We start from the raw sequence: 24049 nt of genomic DNA on the forward strand, positions 1-24049 counted from the left end.
CCATCGAACATAAATGGACGAATCATGTGACTGAGGAATACTCCTACAATAAGGACTACATGCAAGAATGATAGTATGTTCCTCAACCGCAGGTAGCACCGCCTCAAGTACCACCAATACCTAGATATACGACAAGTAATTTGCCAGGACCAGTTGGGGTTGAACGACCACAGCCAGTTTTGGGGCAATAACCACCACTCCCAGGAACAAGATCGATAGGGGTGAGGTATACGCCCACTGTGGAAGAATCGAAAGAACAAGCCTTAGTGCTTGTACCAGTCTATTACAAAGAGCCAAGTGGAACTATGGCTTGTGCTACATACTACCCACCAGAAGAGCTAAGAGCCCCAGAACCATGGAGCATGATCGGCAATGTTGGACCACCAACAATGGCACATGTTGTAGGAGAAAGTAGATATAGTTTGGACGAGAACGTTGTTGTTCATAGCCAATGGAGGCTTTGATGGACCAAGACTTGCTTACCAACAGAGGGGAGTTCAAGGAGTTCCACAACAAATGCTGGGACAATGCTATAAATATGGAGGCGAACACCTCATGAAAGACTGCCCTCATACAGAGTTTGTACGAGTCAATGTGTATTGTCTAGACAGCAGCATCAATCATTTGATTGTTGATTGCCAAAAATCCCAAGAAAGCGTAAAACAACTTTAAACATTTTGGAGGCGATCCCTTCAAGCAGTGGTTCACAAAACAACTCAAAAAGAGACAGGGGGACCTGTAATTGAAGAGCCATGACAAAAAACACCTAGCATTGAACGAAAAAGCCAACAAAACACATGGAAGGCTAGAAAAGCACACGTGGAAATTAGGAAAGAAAGAGAACAAAATGTCCTAGCGGAAGTTTAAAACAAACCAAAGACAGATTGGAAAATCAAAAACCACAAATGCCAACAAACATAGAGCCTGAGAAGAAAGGAGAATCGAAAAGTGCGGGATCAGGGGGATCTGTGCCAGTCGAGAAAGTAAACAAACATCTAGATGCACTCTTGAAGGCATATGAATCAAGGCTTAAAATTGACCAAACTCAAGAACAAAAATGGATGAGATATCCCTATGCAGAGCTAGAAAATCAAAGACTCGAAATGTGCCAAAAGATGATCCAAACAGCCCAAACCTTACTTGAGCCAATTGCAAAGAAATAAGTGGAGGGGGTAGAACTTCCAGTATCGATACCGAGAAACCCTCCAACACACTAATCTGAGAGAACATGTGTTAGCCCGAAAATTGAATTGGAACCTGCACATCAATTGAAAAACCAAAGATATTGTTGAACACAACAAATCAGATGTTTGAGGGTTTTCATCCTATCATACCAAAATTGTATAAAGGAGACGAAGGCTTGAATGATCTTTAGAGGCAGATAAGAGAATCCAATGAAGCTAATGAACTAAGCCAAAGGGTTAACAAAGTCAGTATGGAAGGAGATGTCTTTCTTCCTCCTATTGAAGAATTTGAGGTAGGACCTCAAGCAGATCTAGAGATGCACTCGTATTGGGGATACAAGGGATCCGTGAGATCTTGGGATAGCCAACCTATATCTCTGAGAACTTTGCCCCCTTATATGGGAGAGTAGGAAGCAAAGTCAGATGTGAAAGTTGTGCCATCACAGAAACTCTCTACAAGGAAGGGGATGGATTCCCAAGGGTTGATAAGCATCTTATCAACTCCAGTGACTTGTACAATTACTCTCATTGAGCTTCTCAAGATAAGAACTAATATGTGGAATACAATAGGAAAATGTCTCTAAAAGTTTTGAGTAAGGGATTCGAATTCATGAATGCGGGAAGGAGTCAAGGAATTAGAGAAACCTCAATTAAACATGCAACCAATACCCTTAAACAAGGTAGGAGAATACTATGAAGTGGAAGATGGCAATACCACGCTCCCAATTAAATTAGAAGGTGTCATCACAATGGCAAATCTTGACAGTGGAGCTGGTGTAGCCATCACGACAAAGGATGTATGGAAGAAATGGGGGAAACCAACTTTGAGAACCATGAGGATGAAGTTGCAACTTGCCAACGACTATATGGAGAGACCCATAGGGCTCCTGGAAAAGGTAGTTGTTACTTGTGGAATTGAGTACGAGCATACCTTTGCGATCATGGATTTTGGCAAGAAAAATAACTATGACATAATACTCGGACGACCCTTCATGCGACAATTAAAAATGGTCCAAGATTGGGGCTATAATCACATATACCTCAGACACATGGAGACTACTACAAGAATAAACCTTAAAGACCATAGCTACAAAGATGCGGGCAGAACCCCGATAGAGGAGTTTGATTTTGCTATGTTAGTAGGGTCAAAACTCCCAGCCTAGCTAGGTAAACCAAAGGAGCTATGGATGTGTGGGGCATCCAATTGTGGAAGCATAAAACGAGAAGAATGTATTCTAAAAAGAGCTATTGAGGATACATAATACATTCCGGAACCTTTTCCAGAAGAGTCCTTAGAACCTTTAGAATAGACACATATTCTAGCAACCTTAGATGTGTGTGCTATTGTGGAGGAACCGACGACTTTTGTGACCAGGATGGTTATGATATGGTTCCATACTACATGGTCGAGTTAATAGAAGATGATGATTACCAAATTTCCAAACAATTGAGAAAATTTGAAAACAATCAAGAAGTAGATGGGGAGTTGCTCCACGATTCTCCAATTCATCTTGAACAAGATGGCGATGCAGATAATAAATGCTCTAACAACCCCAATGAGTTAGAGGAAATGATACCGAATGTAAGGTTTTACAATTTTCGAAATCAAAAACCTATACAGGAAAAAGAAGGCAGCAAACAAGGCAAGAGATAACATAATGCCCAAGAAGGGGAACAAAACGGAATTTTTATCTCTGGTAAAAGTTAAAGACTGCATTAAAAACGAGATATGATGCCAATTCTCTTGAGATCAAGACTCTAGGACAAAAGACAGTCCTAGGGACGTAAAAAAACAAACTCAGAAGCTCAATGCAAAAACTAAATGAAAGAGAATGGAAACAGAACCGAACCAAATAGAGGAACCGAAATGGACGAAGGTTGAACGTAAAAAAAAGGTACCAAGAGCTCAAAAAAACTCTGAGGGAACAGAAAGTTCACTATTCAAGACCGAAAGATAGTGTTTACATAGCCCAGACAAGAACGACGAGAGAAGGAGTCATACAATGGGTCGGAAGATGCAAACAAAATAGACCTAGTAGGACGTGGAGAGAAATCGCAACCCGTCTATATAGCCACCGATCTAAGTCAAGAAGAGGAAGAGGAGCTTATTAGCCTTCTTCAAGAATATAAGGATGTATTTGCATGGTCTTACAAGGACTTAAAGGGAGTAGATCCGACAATATGTTAGCATACTATCCCTTTAAAACCTGATGCAAAACCTAGCAGACAAAGGCCATACACGTACAATGACACCTTTGCTAAGCGTATCAAGGAAGAGATCGATAAGCTGAAGGAGGCGGAGTTTATCAATGAGATAGAGCACACTGATTGGGTGTCTCCAATCGTTGTGGTACCCAAAAAGAATGGTAAAGTCCGAGTCTATGTCAACCTCGAAAAAGTCAATGCAGCCACAATAAGAAATAACTATCCCTTACCAATTACGGACCACGTCCTTGAACGAGTGGCATGAAAGCGTGCAAATTCTTTCTTGGATGTGTTCTTTGGCTACAACCAACTTGCAATTGCACCTGAGGACCGATATAAAACGGCATATTTGCATATAGAGTCATGCCATTTGGGTTGACAAATGCACCTGCAAGATTGATGGCACATGCTTTCAAGGAATACTTGAGGATCTTCCTGGGAATATATATGGATGACTTATGTGTACACTCTCTCCAAAGAGAGGAACATACGGAACATCTCAAACAGTTATTTGAGAAATGCAGGACATATAGGATCTATCTTAATCCAGAAAAGTGTGTTTTTATGGTAAGATGAGGGTGAATTGTGGGACATATTGTCTCAAAAAATGGTATGTCTACAGATTTGGATAAGATTAAAGTGACTATCGAAATGCCTGAGTCAATCAATGCAAAGCAAGTACAATGCTTTATGGGGCATTGTGGTTATTACGGGAGGTTCATACAAATGTATGCAATTGTTTCCCAACCCCTGTATAGACTTATAGTGATCTTTGGATGGGCAGATGAGTGTGAGGAATCATTTAAGAAATTAAGATGCCTTGTATGTGCCCCGGTGCTAAAGGCACCTGATTGGGAAAAATATTTCATGTTTATATAGATGCATCTGCATTTGCTATAGGATGTATTCTGGCTCATCCAAGAGAGGGAACTATGGATTTTCCAGTCAGTTATTCCAGCCGACAACTAAACAATGCCGAACAGAATTACACAACCATAGAAAGAGAGGGACTTGGAATGATTTATGCTGTTAAGAAATTTTGGCATTATCTCCTCGCAAATAAGTTTGTGTTTTTCACATACCATCAAGCCCTTTTATACCTTGTCAACAAACCATGCAACATCACGCGAATCGTAAGATGGTTCATCATATTGTTGGAGTTTGACTTTACAGTAGTGGTGAAAAAGGGGAAAATGCATCTCAAAGCATACCACCTTTCTTGATTACCAAATGGAGAAGCTCTAGAGGGTGTAGATGATGATCTCTCGGATGCGTATCTCTTCAATATAGAAATGGTACCTAAGTGGTCCCAAGAGATCGTAAGGCTACTCTCATAGGGCGGAGAATTCGACAAAACAGACCAAAACCTTAAACAAAAAACGGTTCGGCAAGCTAAGAACTTTTAGTTGATTGGCGGACGTTTATATAATCTAGGCTCCGACGGTATCCTACAAGTGTGCGTAAACCCTGAGAAATACGAAACCTAGTTGCTGGAAGCGCATAAGCAAGATTTAACATTTCATTGTTCATCCACAAAACTTTCCAACGCTTGCAACGATTAGGAGTGTATTGGCCGACTATGCATGTTGGTGTTCATGATGATGTAACTAGTTGCACCAAATGCAGATCAAGCCCACCCATAGAACATGCAACATTGTTTCAAATAACACTTACTCCAGAAGGGATTCAATACATTGTTGACTGCTTGAAAAAACAAATATTTCCTGAAAATATCACCAGAGCACGACAGAGAGTGATAGAATTAGAAGCTTGTGATTTCACTATGATTGAAAATCAGCTTTATAAAAGGTGAAAGGATAACTAGCTTAGGTTGTGTGCAAGAGAGAACATGTACATTCCAATCCTAGAACAAGCACATGAAGGGATTAGAGGAGGCCATTTCTCAGGGGAAAAGACAGCAAAAATTATCCTCACCTCTGGAATATAGTGGCCAACATTACATATGGACGCAAACCAATATACAAAATGATGTGAGTCTTGTCAACAAACCAACGTGTCAATAAAGCGGGATAAGATGCCCTTACAGCCAATGATGGGAGCCAGAGCTTTTGCTAAGTGGAGAATAGACTTTGTAGGATCAATCTCACCCCCTGCTTACAAGACACATGCCCAATATAGCATCGTGGCCACGAATTATCTCACTAAATGGGTTGAAGCTAAAGCTACACAAAAAGCTGATGCTAGGACTATTGCACAATTTCTATATGAAAATGTCTTTGTTAGATATGGTCTACCTGTAGACATTGTCAGTGATCGAGACACACATTTCATAAATGAGAGGATGGAAAATCTTCTTGCAAACTTCATGATAGTTCATAAGAAGTCAGCTCCCTACCACCCACAAGCTAATGGCCAGGCAAAAGCTACGAATAAGACTCTATGTACAATATTAACTAAGATAGTGTTAGAGTCTAGAATGGACTGGGATCACAAGTTACATTCAACATTATGCGCTTATAGAATTGCTTACAAACGTCGATAGGAACAACACCGTACAACATGGTGTTTGCACTTAATGCTATACTGCCTATGGAATTCTTAATCCCAACACTGAGAATAGAAAAATGTCTAGAGTGGACAGGTCATGAAATATCTTCACGAATATATGACCTGAAAAGCTAGATGAGCTTTGCTTGAAAGCAGTAGCTTCCATCTATGCAAAAAAACGAAGGCAAAAAGAATTTTTTGATAAGCATGTACGATCCAAAAAATTCAAAACAAGCAATTATGTTTTGATTTACACGCTAAAAAACCATGCTAAGAAACTTAAAAAGTGAGGTACGGGACCCTTTGTGATCAAAGACTTATCGCCACAAGTGGGGTCGTCAAGCTTGCTACATTGGATGGGGAAGAAATGCCTAACTGGATTACTGGGATGTCGACTAAAAAAAAATCGTCTACCACTAACCCCATATATGCTTCAACAAATCCATCACCCAAAGAAACAAAAGCAAGAGAAAAAGAAGATTGTTGCAGAAGCTCAAGCAGAGGCCAAGGAACGGATAGAAAAAAGAAAGCTTCTTCACCAACGACAACAACATGGATCACCTTTGAATATTAATGCCATTCAAGTAAGAGACTTCGACACAGAGAACATGCAGGAGCCAAAAATTGTTGTCAAACTAGGACATAATAATGTGAAGGCAACAACAATGCTTGATTCGGGGGCTTAAGGTAACTTGATCTCCTACAGCCTTTACAAGCAACTTCAACTTGACAATCAATTACATGAAACAAAACAAAAACTCAAGAGTTATTCAACACACTCCATCAAGGTAATGGGATGGATGATGCTCATAGTACATGTCAACCAACATGTCTATCCACATAAATTCTATGTGGTAGAAGAGACCCACACACAACATGCCTTATTGCTAGGACAACCTTGGCAGAGAAAGTATAATGTACAACTTGATTGGAGTCAGAACACCGTGAATATACAATCTGATTCAGAAAAACAGCAAGTTCCTTTCGCTACAAAAGCTACAGACAAACAATCAGTACTGCAACTGACGGATAAAGGAAACCATCCCTTACAAATGCCATTGTCCAAAGAGAGATACAATGCAGGCAAAGAAAGTTAGTGGGGAAAATACTCTTGTCCACAATGGGAGTTCGATGTGTCATAAGCAAACACACAAATTTCACAAAAGTAAACCCCAACGAACCCCACATACTCCGCAAAACAAAGCTATCAAGCATATTTGGATCGGGAAAGATCAAGTTACAAGGGATGAGCAAAGAGAATTAGCCAATAACCCTCCAATGACATCCACTGCAAACTGAAAGCTGAAACCAAACTCTCGCCACAAGCAGATATGGGTACCAAAGAAGCTACTTATGGATCAAAACAAGCATTAAAAAATATGGACTCGAAAGCAACAACCTTAGGAACAGTCACATATACAAAGACAATGAGCAGCCACATGGATTCACAAATTCTGTTGCTATCAACAAAGAAAGAGCAATACTAGAGAGTTTATTATTTCTCTGACCTCACCAGGATCATACTTCCCTACAAAGCTTCAACATCGAATGCCAATAAGCATCATGCTTATATCTTCCTCTTGCACATCATTAATTTTTCCATGCATTGCTTGAGTATGCATATAGGGCCGCATTACCTGGCCATCATTAGCACTTTCTTGAGTCCCATACACAACACATACCCTTGGGCAATACACTGTCGTCCAAGAGGACTTCAACTAGAAAGAGGGGAGGCATCTCAATGCGAAACCGACACGCTATAAGTATAAAAAGGGCACTGTTTGCCATGATTTTACGGGTTTTTGTGTTTGATTGCAAGTATTTTGGTAAACTCGAGTAGATATGCCCTTAATAACTGTGTGATAACAGATGACAGAGGACAAACACCAAGATGAGTCTCTAGGTGTGTGTATATATGTAAAAATCGTAGTTTTTATGCTAAAAATTTGAGAAAATAGAGCAATCCAACCAAAAACACTACGGATAGATGTATATAGTGGTTTATTATGCTATTATCTAATTATCTTGATTTTTGGATAATTTTCGGGTCAAGTTAGATATTTCCTTTATTTTTTATTAATTTTCCAAAGAAAAATAGAAAAATCAGATGAAATAGCGACATGGTGACAAAAGAAAAATATGGGAGTGATCACTAAGTGAACGACAGCTTATGGTGAAGACGGGGTGCAAGTTAAAAAAAAGTTGCGGAAAGCCAATGTGGCCAGTTTTTTGACAAAATGATAATTTCTTCGAAAACAGAGCAGTAGGTGTCCAAATGAAGAAATTTTTTAGTCTAAAGCACATTTCACAACAAGATAGGGGTACATGTCACATTTGGTAAAAAGTGGTCGAGGGAACCCCGATATAAGTTTATTTGGGCCCACTTAGTAGCTCATTTTCACTATTCACAAGTGAGAGAGAGTTTGAGAGACCTAGAGCGCGCAGACCTTCTACGACTTCGTACAATGCACACGACACACCGATTGGCGCCAGACATGAGAGGTAGATTAGTTACCATGAGCTTTTCTTGTTCTATACTCTCTTTGTCACGAAAAACATAAAAAAAGTGCAATGTGGCATCGCGGGGAGGAAACTGAAACGGGGCCGTAACATATCAACCACCCAACTGGTAGCTACAAGACTTGACAGGGGGTTAACCCTAACCAAAAAGAACACCTCTATGACCACCATGTGGGTTCAGGTCAACCGGAAAAACCCTAACCTCTTCGGACACGACAAAGACAGATCGGGAAGGAATCACCGAAATGACGCAAAACTTCATGAGAAGTTATGTTTCAAGCATGCCTATAAGCCAAGTTAGCCTCCTCTCGAATCGATCATAAAAAAGTGGACCAAAACATTGAGTAAGGGTTCGGAACCGCAAAGCGTCATATGGGCCTCACGGCCAAGCTAGATGTCCGTTTGCCACCAAACTTCACAAGCGTCATCGGTATATCATCAACAACCAACATGTAAGGTCAAACATCAAGAAAATTTGTCGCCGATCATCTCCTCAGCAAAAGACGCTATTTGAGCAACAAATCACCAAAAAGGGTATGTGTGAGTTCAAATAATATATCAGAGCCATGGAAAGGTGCCTCACAACATCCACATGCAGGGGAATTAAAGCTCAAGAAGAATCATTGCACGAACACTTCCTCAAATGAAGAAATCTCTTTCGGAGATTGAAAGTCCAAACAGGGAGTTTCTAAGTTGAACACCTGACTTTTAAAGTTGAAAACCAACTAGTAGGGCTTAGGGCACAAACATAAAATACCCAAAGGCATCAAAATCATTTTTTATCACTGAAGACATCATACGCGTATGATGTCTCACAATCAGATTTTGCACAAAAAACATTCACATGGCTTCACCGACCCATTTTGCATACCCTAAACATGGAGCACATAAGATTTCATCAGATTTGGAGCCAAATAGGGTACTCAAGACCCACAAAATGCAAAGTCTCAGCCTAATCCCATTTTTTGGCTTTGGACTTATCAAAAGTGCCTCAAATTATGTGAGATTTTATACACAACATAAACATAGCCTATACACCACATGTGTATGCTCAAAAATGCATTTTGCAAAAGTAGACATTATACACGTATAAAGTCTATACCTGTCACAGGGGAGTGTTGCCAACATTTTGGACATTCAAACTTATAAAGCATATCACACCTAGCCACCAATTTTGGACAAAATTGGGAATGTTTTGATCACCACTCACATCAGTTTCCAAATCAAAGTGTCATAACTTGTTTTTAGGACCTTGAACTCAAGAGCGCCTGTCCAATTTCATATTTGGGCCTATCAAAGCTATACCAACATCATGGGCTACCTCTACCACAAGTCTAAGCCAAAAATTCCAAAATAGACATTATATGCGTATGATGTCTAAAAGCCTTGAATTGACAGGATGTAGTGGTTTTGGAACTCTTTGTACACATCATCATGGGCTCCCCAACACACTTTAATCACAAATGGAGGTGTTTTGACCTTCAATCACTCAAAAAAGTGGAATCTTGTGTAATGCAACCTCTTGAAGCTCCTTGAAGTTCAAATTCATATTAGATTTCATGGGCACCTTGCACAAGCCATACACAACCTACCTATGGAATATCAAGTTGTTTTGCATCAGTTGACTTTTTACACGTATAATGTTTAAACTTTTATACAAAGGCCAAACCCCACAATTTTCAGCACAAGCTTGTTCACCAAGTTGTATATAAATCATGCCTTCAATTTGGACAAGTTTGGGCTAGGTGATGACCACTTGGAGCAAAAAATAAGAAAATCCTGGCAAAGGAAGCATTTTAGGTCCCCAAACACATGACTCATCTCAAAATCGAAATCAAAGATGACCAATAGAATCCTGTTCACCAAAGGAAGCTACAGAGGAAGTCTAAGCCAAAAATCTCAATGAAGACACTGTACGCGTATAATGTCTCCCTATAGCCAAATGATAATTCTGGGTAGAATTCTCACTTCCATTGTCTTTACCCCGTTAATATTAGCCCAAAGCACAAGTCCCATCAAGTTTTGTGGCTCCATACCCATCTTAACCCCAGTATAGGAATCCAGGGTTCTATGATTGATTTTTTGGCTTCAAGCACAGGAGGAGAAACCCAAATCAAATTCTAAATGTCACAAGAGGGTATACCATACCAAAGCCCACTTACACTTCAGGTCTGAGCCATTTTTGACAAAGTAGACATTATACGCGTATAATGTCTCACTAGCTTGAAAATAAACCTGGAGACTAACTTTAACCCCTCTAAGCCTTCACAACATGATTATGAGAGCATCTACCTAATTTCACCCCATTTGAGCCTCATATACTCAAAACTAAGCTAGAATCCAGCTTCAAAGCCTATAGGGAGTTCTAGTGGTCACAGCTTGTCCAAATAACATCCAAATTGAAATCCAGGCATATACTCATGAAGTACATGATAAAAGTTGTGCACATGTGAAATATCACTCTGTTTTGAGCACTTAGACATTATACACGTATAATGTCTCACATCATAAATCTCTCCAAAAGCAATTATGACCATATGCATTGCACCCTTAGGCCTAATTAGCATGTTTCCAATTTTGAAGTCATTTGGATAGCTAGAAACTGAGAAAATGCAAGATTAGCTAACTTTTGCACTCGAAGTGCCCGTAGGATCAATGGAGGCCAGTAAATCACTAGCAAAGAAGAAAAGAATGTCCATGAAGGACATTATTGCAGCCAATGAGCCCTACACACTACCAGAAGAGACACTCAAGCCAGCTAAGGCTTGGGTAGATGAGGCCACACTAGAAAAGGAAGGATTGGCAATGAATCAACGGCAGATGTTAGAATTTACAAACCAGGAAGAAACCCTCAACCGACTGGAAAGAGCAGACCTATACAACTTCTTCACGTCACCACCAGCGGGTGTGGATATTCAGAGAGTCTACGAGCTAGTCAGCTCAATTCAAAAAGACGGCAAGGCAGTGATTACAGCCTAAGATGGACAAAAGATAGAAACTTTGATCACCCCTCAAACCATAGCAGATGCATGGGGCTCCACAATAAGGGAAGCTCAGTTAGGGAAAGGAGAGACTAAGTAAAGGTCTACACCCAAAAGAAGCCAAATCAAACATTTGAAGACCTGATGGACCCAAGAGCTGCAAAGATCTGCAAGCTCTACAACCAATACTTCCATGTTTGCAGCAAGCGGCCCCAAAAATACAAAACTCCTTCCCATGCAGTGCCAACGACCATAACCTGGGCTCTGAAAAGCATCATGCCCAAAGAAGTGAATTACGCCCAATACCTGCATGAGCAAGTGGTCGGCATGGGCGTGGAAAAACCAAAGTACATTGGAGGGGGGAACCCTGACGAAGATTGCATACAGTGGCAATGACCAAAACCTGGGCTCTAAAATGCATCATGCCCAAAGAAGTGAATTACGCCCAATACCTGCACGAGCAAGTGGTCGGCATGGGCATGAAAAAACCGAAGTACATTGGAGGGGGGGAAACCCTCATGAAGATTGCATATGAAGCCATCAGCACTAGAGGACAATGGCTAGAGCTACCAACACAGAACGAGTGGTTTAAGTTGAACCCAGATACAGGAGATGATCCAGTAAGTGCAGTGGCTCCACCAATCACCACAAGACTACAAAGAAGGTTAGAAACAGTGCCAGGAAAAGAGCCTGTGGAACCACCCAAGAAGAAATGAAAAATAGCAATGGCCAGAGACATAAGACCCAAGGAAACACACAGCCAAAAATTCGCTCGGATACAAAGGCCGATTGAGAAATTTAGGGCAGAAGAGCACTCAAGGGGGACTTTGAGGAGTACTGGGTGCAAGACCCGGCAAAAGTCGGAGGAAGCTCCTCTAGACCTCTAGAGGACCAGTTTGATCACTACATCCGAGCATATGAGAGGAGACAGAAAGGGTGCTCGAACAGTAGAACTTATAGCCCTTCACGATGGAGTAGGTTCAAGATATCAAGAAGAAGCTGAAAGAAACACCAGAACCTCCAGTTAAGAAGGATCAGAAAGCCAAGCGGGCAAAAGTTGAAACACCACCACCTTCACCACCAGGCTCTTCCACCCCTCCTCCAAGTCCCAAACCCTCTACACCCAAACCACAATACTCACCAAAGGAACAGAAGAGACAACACATGCACCTAGGGACAAGGAGAAAGAAGAAAGAGATACCTATAAAGGCCTCATTCAAGCCGGGTACACAATGGTAGAGGCTTCAACAATAGTTTACGGAACTCCGATTCCACCATGGGCTACAAAAGAGGAACAAGAGAGACAAGAGAACCCTACTGACCAGAAAAGGAATGATAGGTCTCAAGGACCACAGATAGATCAAGAATAGAAAAGATGAGCTCAAGAAAGTTATATCCCACAACCTGGAGTGCCAGGGTTGGTTGACATCCCTCAAGTGCCTCAATGGAGACCATTGGCCAACCCGTGGATAGTACCACTAGCAGGGGTCATGATAAGTATGGGACATCAGGTTCCATTTGCTAGCCCTATCAATAGGCCATCAGCTAGAAACTTGGTAGCGGCGAATGAAGATGACATAAGAGCCGCATATCAGATACTTGGGGATAGAGTCAAAACGCGGTCTCTAACCATTGGTGAAGAAATAGTATGTTGCGTACCAGAGAAGATAATATGCAAATGGAACGTGTTAACTTTTCGAGCTTGGTACAAGTTACCCACCTAAAAGATGAGGAAGCCAAAAAGGAGCTTGTGACTCTCACTACAACACTAAGAGAGGCTGAGAGTGAACCCGATACTCTAACACTAGAAATGGCAGAGGTCTCGAGAGAAGTCAAGACTCTCCAAAATGAAAAGAAAGGGTAGAAGACGAGCTAGAGGCAACAAAAGATGAAGTGCTAGAGCTGAAAGAAAAATTAGACCTTCAAGACTTGACCATCATTAAGGGAACACAAGGGCTGTGCGAGTAAGTGCAGGGGTAGATAATAAAGTTATGCAGGCCTTGGAAGCACAAATCACCACCCTACAAAAGGAATCACGGATGGAGCAAAGACAACGAATGCATATGGCAGAAGGATCTCTAGCTGCAGAGGAAAGACTGCAAGTTGAACACAAAGAGCTTCAAAAAGAACATGATGAACTCCATCAACTGGCTACATTGCAAGAAATTTTGGTTGACCAGGCAGAAGAAGCTACTAAAAGAGATATGTTGGCTCAACAACAGATAACAGAATTACAAAGAGAGATAGCCAAAACAAGGACTGTGCGCTCCTTGCTACACTGTCGAAGCAAGGGCCTTGCCTAACACTGTGTGCGAGCCATAGACGGCTCCAAGCACACAACTATCTTAGCTAGTAAGCTCAATAGAGGGCAATGGTGTGTCACTCACTGCTCTATGCTCCTGCCGTGGAGGATTCCTCGCCGCGAAGAAGAAGGAGACGCCGCTACGTCACGCTCAACCGCTTCACCGCCGTCGTGCCGCCGCAATGCTCGATCGCTCTCTCTCTCTCTCTCTCTCTCTCTCTCTCTCTCTCTCTCTCTCTCTCTCTCTCTCTCTCTCTCACACACACACACACACACACACACACACACACACATACACACACACACAAGGATGTGAAGAAGAAGAAGATGGAGATGGAGATGGAGCAAGAGCACTCTTCTATTGCACAAATGAGAGAATGAGTGAATTTTAGGTTTAGTTGGCTTTTATATGAGCTCACCCCATTCACACTTGGGCGCCCATGCTTAGCCACCTAATCCCTTGAATGTCCCAGTTAGAGTGCGCCTCTCATCAGCGATCACTCTTACCCTTTTCCTATTGGTCCGACAAGCCCAGTACCTGACTCTACCAAATACATAATACACGTCCGTCGTAGGTGATGGGGTGTCCGTGAGCCGTGAGGATTAACATGCCTCCCTTCCTGATGTAGATTCCGTCCTCGGAAGCTATTGAGTTGAAGCTCGTTCGTCGAGGTGGAAGAGCATTTGAGATGAATGTCCTTAGCCTTCTTCAGTTACTGCAAAATCAAACAACATTGGCACAGTAATTGCATTCTCATAAGTGATTAAAAAGCATATGCAGTTTTAGGTAGACAAATTGATTGGTAAAAGAATTTCAAACAATTTGTCAGCAATGAACATTAAATTGCAATGTAATCAAATGCATAAACAGATGTAAAGGTAAAAAATTAAACAAGTCTGGGGTCGCTAATTTGACGGTCGAAAGGCACTAGAGATCGAATATTAATACCATGGGTAAGCTTCTTAATTTTCTCTGGTCAATTAAGTTGTTTAATCGCGAGAGCCAAGTATTTCATGTTTGAGGCTAGAGGCTATACTTAGAGGACCTTGTAGTTAAGCTACGATAAAAGGAATTTCTCATGAAATCATTGCCTGACTGATTACCTTTTCTTTGACCCCCCAAAGTGTTTTCACAGTGATTCAATTTTGATATGTGTGCTTATTTTGTATGCCTTGGGTTTTTTGCTTTTCAAGGAAAAGCGCCCATACTGGGAACCTCTAGGGCTTTAGTACCATAGGCAATACATGTGAGTGAAGTACCAAATCAAACTGAGATTTCTCTTCCAGCTTAAGATTTTACAATGTGGCACTTTGATTTTTTGTTTGTTCATTTTCAGCATTTTAATTTTGTAACTTTGGGGGGTCATATAACACTGATACACCTCCCCAGGCTCATCACACTAGTAAACTCCCTTTATAATACTTAAGCGAAAGGTCAATAGGGTCAAGCCCACTAGAAAGCCCTAGTACATTTCACACAATGCTGCCTAAATCGGATTAAGAATCTAAGTAACCATTGATTATTAGGAAGGCATTCCCCATGGTATTAAGAGAAGATTTCTAACACCTAGCTTGGTCAAACTAGCTTAGTCGGACTGCTTGATTTTTAAACCTAGACAAGTGATTATGACAAAAAATTACATTGAATTAAATGTTTGATACTAAGCAAATGCGGTGAATATTAGGCTACCAATCACAATTAAAGTAGACAATCATAGATGCAAAAAAGATAAAGGGCAATGCTAATGGACAAGAAACACCTGTTTGTGTCGATGGTCGCGCTTGATTTGAAGAGTGAGTCGAGATAAAGATTCCATGAAGGTCCAAATCCTATCAATAGCAACACGCTCCTGTACACACTAGGAAACAAAAGGAATACCTCCAGGAGGCACATTAGTGGGAAAAGGTACCAACACTTATTGAACACGACAAAAAACATAAGGAACCCTAACCTAATTATTTGCACTCCCCCTAGAGAGTCAAGGGAATAGGATATTGTAGAGGTTGGGGGGAAACCCTAAGGCTAAACCCCTATCCTTGTCGTCGAGATAAACAAAGTCATCATCCATGAGACCACCATCCGTGCAGTCCTGTAAATTTTCTTCTTCATCATAGGTGCCCATGTTTACTAAGAAGGTCACTAGACGCCTATAGTCATCTTGGTCAAAAGGGTAGGCTTGTGCAATGGGAGAAACACTCTCTACTAAGTATGGATTAGACGTGGTCAAGAGAAGTATCAGCCATTCTAACTCCTCAAAATTCCTCTCACATGCTAGCGTACCTATCAAATCCCATTCACATGCAAGCACTGGAAAGACCATGTGAAATATTTGTGAAAAGTAACGAGGGTACCTCTCACCCAAGGCAGAAGTGGATGACTCTAGCGTACTAGCCATATCTGTACACGCAAATAGATGATGGTTAGAGTGCAAATATTACAAGGGTCGTGTTCTTGTGCATAATTTGTTTTTATGATTTTGTGTTATGGCTCTTGATCTTTTACTTTTTTATCTTGTTTTTGTGAGTATAAGGCTTTATATATACATTCCCTAAGATTGGAGATTAAGAGGTCAGGGAGAAAGGTTGAGAGGGAAGCAAGTGAATAATGGATGTCCACAAACACTCCCGCCTTCCTTGGGTAGATCATACCGTTTGAAATGATGTCGTCACCCTTTGAAACCAATTGTTCCAGTTGGTAATAGGTGAGGATTTTTGCCATTAGTTTTCTATTACCCTAGGTGCCTCGTCAAGTTGCAAGGGTGGTAAGGTACTCTCCCAGGATCGAACTTGAAGTGGTTCATCAGGTGATTCTTGAACATTGGGAGGTGTGGATTCTTTTGTAGCTTCATGGAGGTCCACTACTATAGATGGAGGCTGTGTAGAAGCTTTTACCTCTATGGATGTATTACATGAGGAGCTAGAAGCTTCATGGAACTCCCCCCTTCCTGAGCTAGGTGGAATAAATTGGTTTTGCCTTGGAGCCCAAACTAGCTCTGGACTAGGTGTGTAGCATTCTGTGATCTTTCCCTTTCCACGGTCTGCCATTGGCTTTAGCGTTACACTGTTTGACTCATATGGGTTTGTTGTCGATAGGGAAGGACACATTTTACGTTTAGGTACCCAAATTTGCTCATTTCCATCATAGTAGCCTTGGGCTTCTAATAGTTGTTTTGGAATCCATCGTGATTTGGTCTTGACTCTCCTAGGGCGCGCTCTTGGTTTTCCGGGGAAATTTTTTCTTGGAATGGATGGGAGGGTTGAGGTAGTTGGAAGTAAGGCCTTGGGGACCCATTGGTATGTACTCTTAGGTCGTGCAGGTTGAGTACTTGCAATATTACTGCTTGTTGCAACTACAAGTGTTGAAGTGCTAGGTTCATGGGTAGCCGGCAAAGACGAGTTAACCACCTTGGCTTGTGAATGTTGGCTATCCTTCAACTTTGCTAGAGTTTGCAACGTAGGTGACTTTGCTTGAATGATAGAGGTAAGAGTCGGTGGTCGCGTCGTGACACTACCAGTATCCCAATCAATAGTGCATTTGGTTGCCAACATCCACGTGCGTCCCAGGTTTACATTGCCTTCCATAGCTCCCGCGCCCATGACTAGAAACCTCTGCACTATGCTTCCATTGTCATAGACAACAGGGGTCTGAAGGACTCCAAGAATAGCAGTTTTCTTTTTATTAATGCCCTTGACTTGCATCGTACTCGGGGATAGGGTCGGTTTCCCTAATTGACACCGAACTCCATAGGATAACAAATTGTGTTTAGCTCCCGTATCTAATAAGGCATTGTATAGTACTTTCCCATAGGAGCTATTTAGCTCAATTGGGTATCGTAGGGGTGGCTGAGATTCTAATGAGTTGTCATCTGTGTCCTCGAAAAATGCTTGCGTGATTCCTAGATTAGCCTCTCGTTGGCGTCTAAGACGTTGTTGTCGTTCTCGAGCCTCAACTCTTGCTTGGATTTTTTTAAGCTCTGCTTGTTCCTTGGCAGCCTTCTTTTGATGGATGGCTTGCAACTCTTCCTGGATTAGAGGATCATAATATCTTTTGAATTTAATCCCATTAAGGAATCCAATGGTTTCAACTCCATCTAGAGTCTCCACACGAATGGTACCTTGCGGGGTAATTTCACACACTCGATATGGTCCCTTACCAGCGTATTTCAATTTCTTCTTTTCATTACGTACCCCGTACATAAGAACTTTATCACCAACCTTGATGTCTTTATCCTTTAAATGGCTATCAAACCACTTCTTTCTCCTATCCTTCTCCACTAGAGCATTTCGCACAGCTAATTGCCTCTCTTCATCTAGCCTTTCCAGGATATATAATCGCTCCACTAAGGGGTTACCATCCCAACCTTCTTGAGAAGCTACTCGAAGACTAGGAATGACAAACTCCCATGGCATAACTGCTTCTTGGCCATACACCATCTTAAACGGTGTGCAATTAATAGCAACTTTATACGCAGTACGATAAGCCCATAAAGCTAATGTAAGCTTTAGGTCCCAATCAGTGCGATGAGCCTCGACTGTCTTTGTCAAAATGGAGATGAGAGTTTTGTTGGTACTCTCAGCTTGGCCATTTGCTTGGGGATAATAGGGTGTAGACTTGTGGTGAGATATCATGAAGTTTGATGTGAGTTCTTTTATTACTTCATTTATAAAATGAGTTCCGTTGTCACTTACAAGTTCAAAGGGGCATCCAAAACGTGTGATAATGTTCTCAAAGAGGAACTTAGCTGTTGTTTTTGCATCCGCTTTTCGTGTTGCTTTTGCTTCAGCCCATTTGGTTACATAATCGGTAGCCACAATGATATATCGTGATTGCGTGTTACGTGCAGCCGGACTAATCGGTCCTACAAAGTCTAAGCCCCACTTTTCAAATGGTTGGGTTACCTTGATGGGATGTAGAGGCGTCCTATCACTTCTTTGTGGCTTCTTGAAGTGTTGGCATTCATCACATCCCTTTGCAAAAAGTGATGCATCCTTAAACAGAGTGGGCCACCAATAGCGTGACTGTAAGATCTTTCGGGCAGTCAACGTTCCTGAAAAGTGACCACCAGCTACGCCCATGTGTGCCTCTTGTAGAATATATAAATACTCATCCTCGCGGGCACAACGTCTAAGAACATCATCTTTTCCTCTCTTATAGAGAGTTCCAGCCAGTAAGCAATAGAGTTCGCATTCCTTGATTAATTTTCGAGCTATATCTTTTCGCAGTTCTTTGGGTGGAAAACCATTAACTAAGAAGTTAACAATCTTTTCACTCCATTCAGGCATTGTCTCAACAATGAACAAAGGAGTATCAGGCAATTCATCATCAACCCCCGTAGGAGCTTTGCCATTAGGGATACGAGATAAATGATCCGCCATGACATGTTTCCTCCCAGGCCTCACAACAACGGTGAAGTCAAACTCAAGAAGAATTAACAACCATCGTGTAATTCGACCTGTGGAACACGGCTTGTTTACCAAATATAGCAATGCTTGATGATCAACATAAAACACAAACTTGGTAGAAAGAAGGTAATAGCGAAATTTCTTTACTGCGTAAATCATAGCTAGACCTTCGCGCTCTGTAGTAGTGTAGTTCATCTCGGCATCATTTAATTGGCGACATGCAAAGCTAATAGGGTAGTCCAATTTATGTTCTCCTGGTTGAGTTAGAACACACCCAATAGCAAAATTTGATGCATCAATATACACATGAAAAGGTACATTCCAATCAGGTGTTCGCAGAATTGGAGCACTTGTTAGGGCCTTTTTTAATAACTCATAAGATTGATGACATTCTTCCATCCAGTGAAACTCGATAAGAAGCTTGTACAATGGACGCGCTATCTCGGCAAAGTTTAAAATAAACCTTCGATAATAACCAACATGGCCCATAAATCTTTGAACTCCTTTATAGTTCGTAGGTGGTGGCAAATCGGCAATGGCTTTAATCTTACTCTCATCTGTGGATATCCCGTTCTTGGACACTATATGCCCTAGAATGACTCCATGCTTAACCCAAAATTGGCATTTGAAAGGGTTCAATGAGATGCGATAAAATCTGCACCTTTCAAATATTTTTCGTAGATATAACAAATGCTTCTCCCAAGAAGAATAAACACAAAGGTCGTCTAGGAAAGCTTCACAAAACTCCCTTAGAAATTCTTTAAACGCAGTGTTTATTAATCGTTGGAATGTAGCAGGGGCATTTGTTAAGCCAAAAGCCATAACACGAAATGCAAACACTCCAAACTCTGTGATAAAAGCAGTTTTAGCTTGGTCCTCTAATGCAATTGTGATTTGATTGTAACCAGAGTACCCATCTAAAAAGCTATAAGCTTCCTTGCCCGCAACTCTTTCAAGCACATGTTCTGAATATGGCAAGGGATAATGATCTCTCCTAGTAGCTGCATTAACTTTCTTGAGGTCCACGCACACTCTTAGTTTCCCATTCTTTTTTGGCACAATGACTATTGGAGAAATCCATTCTGAGTGCTCAATAGGGTTTATGAATCCACATTGGATAAGTTTTTCAATCTCCTCTTGTACAATTTTGGCGTACTTAGGATTCATTGGATAGGGTCGTTGCTGGACAGGTTTAGCAGTGTTGATCATGGGAATTGTATGTTGCACCACAGAAGGTGGAACGCCCTTCATGTCATGATATGTACAAGCAAAGATATCCTTGTATTCCTTGAGGAGCTCCTTAAGTACATCCTCTTCAGTTTCGGTAAGGTCTTGAGCAATAAAGACTGGTTTAGACTGCTCACATGGTTCTGCTAATTCTATCTCTTTAACTACCGCTGGACCATCATAGACTCCACTGCTTCCATTGGTAGGTATTCGTTGGGCTTTGGCATACACAACCTTTCGCTCCCCCGTGGTATAAGATTTAAAATGTTCAAGAGCTGTATGTAAGTCAGCAGGCTCTTGTCCTGACGGAGACCTTTCTTTTAGTTTTGCCTCCTTTTGTTGTTGTGCTAACTCTCGGTTTTGACGTCTTCTTATAGTTCGACTCAATTTCGGCTTTGTAACCTCCAATTGAGCGAGGTCAATGGGTCGCGGGCTGCACCACATGACACTCTGGAGATGTTCACCCCAATTGTCTACTAGCTTTCGATGAGCATCACATGCCCCTAGATAGCTAAGCCATTCTGTAGTAGATCTTTCCTTGTTTATCCTAGCTCTCACATTTGCTCGATATCGTCGTCTCTTATATGACCTTTTTTTCTTGTTAAGGTTTTGATTTTGGTAAATTTTTGAACTCGACTCGCTTGATAGGTCTTCGCTTGTATCTTCTTCACTCTCATATAAATTACCATAGATGGTCGTACTAGGCCTTGAGTGTTCAGTTTCTATACTTGGCTCACTCGATGTTTCCTCAGGTTCTGAATCCATTTCTCCCTGAGATTCTGTTTTTAATGTGTATTTGCCTGAAGCCTTTGAGTAATCATCGGTTTCACTCTCAGGTAGGTGTGCCTCTTTCTTATCATCGAATGTTACATACGCTACACCTAACATGTTTACTGGTGCAATGTGTGGTATCTCTTCCCCATCTGGTATTACCCAGGTTGTTCCTCTAGCTCCCCATGTATCTATAGTTGCTGCTAGGTGCACCCAATCGACATTGTCTGACTCAGCCATTCCGGGTAGGATATCCATATAGGGAGAGTTCTCCCCAATATCCGTGTCTTCGTTACACGTGTAACAATACTGTAATGGAGCTGAGTGAATTGTTGTGTCTAATCGATTATCAATGATGAATTTATTTCCTAGAGGATGCGTTCGACCACTTAAAAGATCAACTCGAATGACAGAGTCTTGGAACTGTAAGTAGACGTGGTTTTTGGACCAGTCATGCACCATTTTTGCTTCCCTCATGAATGGACGCCCTAAGATCATCTCAAATGACATAGGATGCTTGGAAAAATCCATAACAATGAAAGTCTGCCTTACCTTGTGTCCCAAGACCTTGATTCTGAGATCCTTTAGCATTCCAATAGGCGTAACAATAGATCCATTAGCCATTTTTACCACTACGCTTGTGGCTTCAAGGTGAGGTCGCCCCATAGACTCCCAACAACTCTTTGTCACCATGCTGACTCCCGCACCACCGTCAAGGACCCCCTTTACAGTTAATCCTTTAGTAGTGATTGGTAGAGTAGCATTAGATTCATCACCTTCAGAGTATTGCCCCAACTTGTTAACGGGTACTTCAATTACAGATTCATTTCCCGCTAGGTCAGATGGTGGTGCTAAATGTTCCTCATCATTCATTACCGACTCAGGTTTGTTCATATGTGCAAACTGTGGTAATCCGGCCTGTAATTCTCCATTGAGGAAGGCTCGAAGAGCTGAGACTAGCTCGGGGTCTTTATATAGTTTGGACATGATGGTGGTTCTAACTTCTGAAGACATGAAATCCATCAATTTGGAAACATTTAATGGCATCTTGTGGGACGTAGGACCCTGACAAGAGAATGGTGAAGATGGAATCTCCACTTCCTCAAGGGGGTCGGGCATTCCCTCACCAAACATTCTCTCTAGTGGGAAAGGTGTGTGTCCACTTTCAGATGTCCTACCCTCACTCTCTTCCCGAATGATATTGAGTATAGCTAACGGCCTGTAGTTCTTGTGAGGTTGAACTTGTGTGGGAAACACTGTGTCGGACATCTGGATATGTTTGGGTTCAGGTTCTAATGTTCGTTGAGTTTCTTCCACCAAACCCCTCAGTTGTTGGACTCGTTCAATTTCCACTGTTGAGTTTGGATAGGTTCCAATCTTTCTCTTGCAATCCTCATTTTTTGTCTCTCGTGGCTTATCTTGGGAGTTCGCAACTGGGTGGTTTAACTTTGAATACTCTTTTGGTGTTCGTCATAATTCCCTTACAAGTGAGTATTGGCATTGCCAATGCACTCCCTTGACTTGTTTGCATTAGTGCAACATTCTTTTGCATTCTAATGGGGCACTCAGCTACTCGATGTGGTCCACCACATTCGTAGCACTGAAGAGGTGGTCTCCTGGCAAAACTATTAATGTTTTGGCCTCTTGCTACTAGCGCAGTAGCTTGATATACCGGTTTGATTTGTCCCCAATGGTCTTCCATATAGTACATGGGACACTCCTCAAGCATGTCGACTCCATAGGTGATACTAGAGTCTATGTTCTCTTCGCAATCTACATAAGTACTAGATGACTCGCAACCTATTTGGTTCATAGGTGTAACTCTTGGATGAGGGGGTTGCGGTCCTAGCACTGGAGGTGGCAACAATGTGGTTTGGACCACATTTTGGGTTCTAGGGACCATGTGCTGTAAAGGCAACTGTTGCTCCATGGGTGGGGTAGGCATCAATGCAGGAACTCGAGGTGAGTCTGCCCAAGCTATAGGCGGTCTATTTTCCATGATGCGTTTAAGCATTAGGCAATCCTTCGCTTGATGGCCATACCTACCACACGCGTTACAAGTCCCGTTAAACTTTACTCTGAAAGTAGGGCATTCACTCGTAGTATGTGGGCCCAAGCAAATTGAGCACCATTGTTGCTCCCTTCTTGGATACATATGAGTGTTTTGTGGAGCACGATTACCCCTAAGGCTTTCTTGGATGGCCTTGGTGAGATCTGCCAAAGTCATCTCAGATATCGTTTGCTCTTTCACGATTGGCTTTATCTTCATTGGCTCATGCCCTGACGCTTGCGAGCTACTAGACTTCGGCTCGCCGGACACTCTTTCTCCTGCAATCATTAAATTATCCTCCAATTGGATTGCATTCATGGTGACTGCTTCCCAAGTAGTGATACCTCTAATGACTAGGCCATTATAGATACTTTCATGTCGTAGTCCCCTAATGAATCTATCGAGCAATTGGTTGTTGTTGAATCGCTCGTTTGGATTGCATCGAGAATTCAAATTCTTTAGGCGACTAATGAAGCCTCTCACGGATTCACCTTCTTCTCGTTGGGCTTTCTGGAGCTGAGAGGCTACACCCCAAAGTACTCCCTCTCGTATGTATTCTTTTAAGAACAGTCTCCTAAGAGTAGAGTAGATCGTTTTCTCTTCTACTCTTAAGGTTCTATACCAATCTACAGCCTTTCCGCTTAGGTTCAAACTCAAAGCCTTACACTTATGTAGCTCATTGTGCTCTTCCAAGGAATCGCACACATGTTCAAAGACTTCCATATGCTTTCTAGCATCTCCGTCTCCACTGAATTTCTGTGTGAGCTTAGCTACTTGAACTGCCTTGCTCCTAGGCTCTCTATCAGGTGCACTACGCATGTTTTCCGCAATAGAGCGACCGATAGTTTTAGCAAATGCTGCCAAATCTCCTATTTGAGCAGGTATAATGGGTGTATGT

Source organism: Adiantum capillus-veneris, chromosome 16, assembly GCF_014529385.1.
Source record: "Adiantum capillus-veneris isolate H3 chromosome 16, ASM1452938v2, whole genome shotgun sequence".
NCBI lineage: Eukaryota > Viridiplantae > Streptophyta > Polypodiopsida > Polypodiales > Pteridaceae > Adiantum > Adiantum capillus-veneris.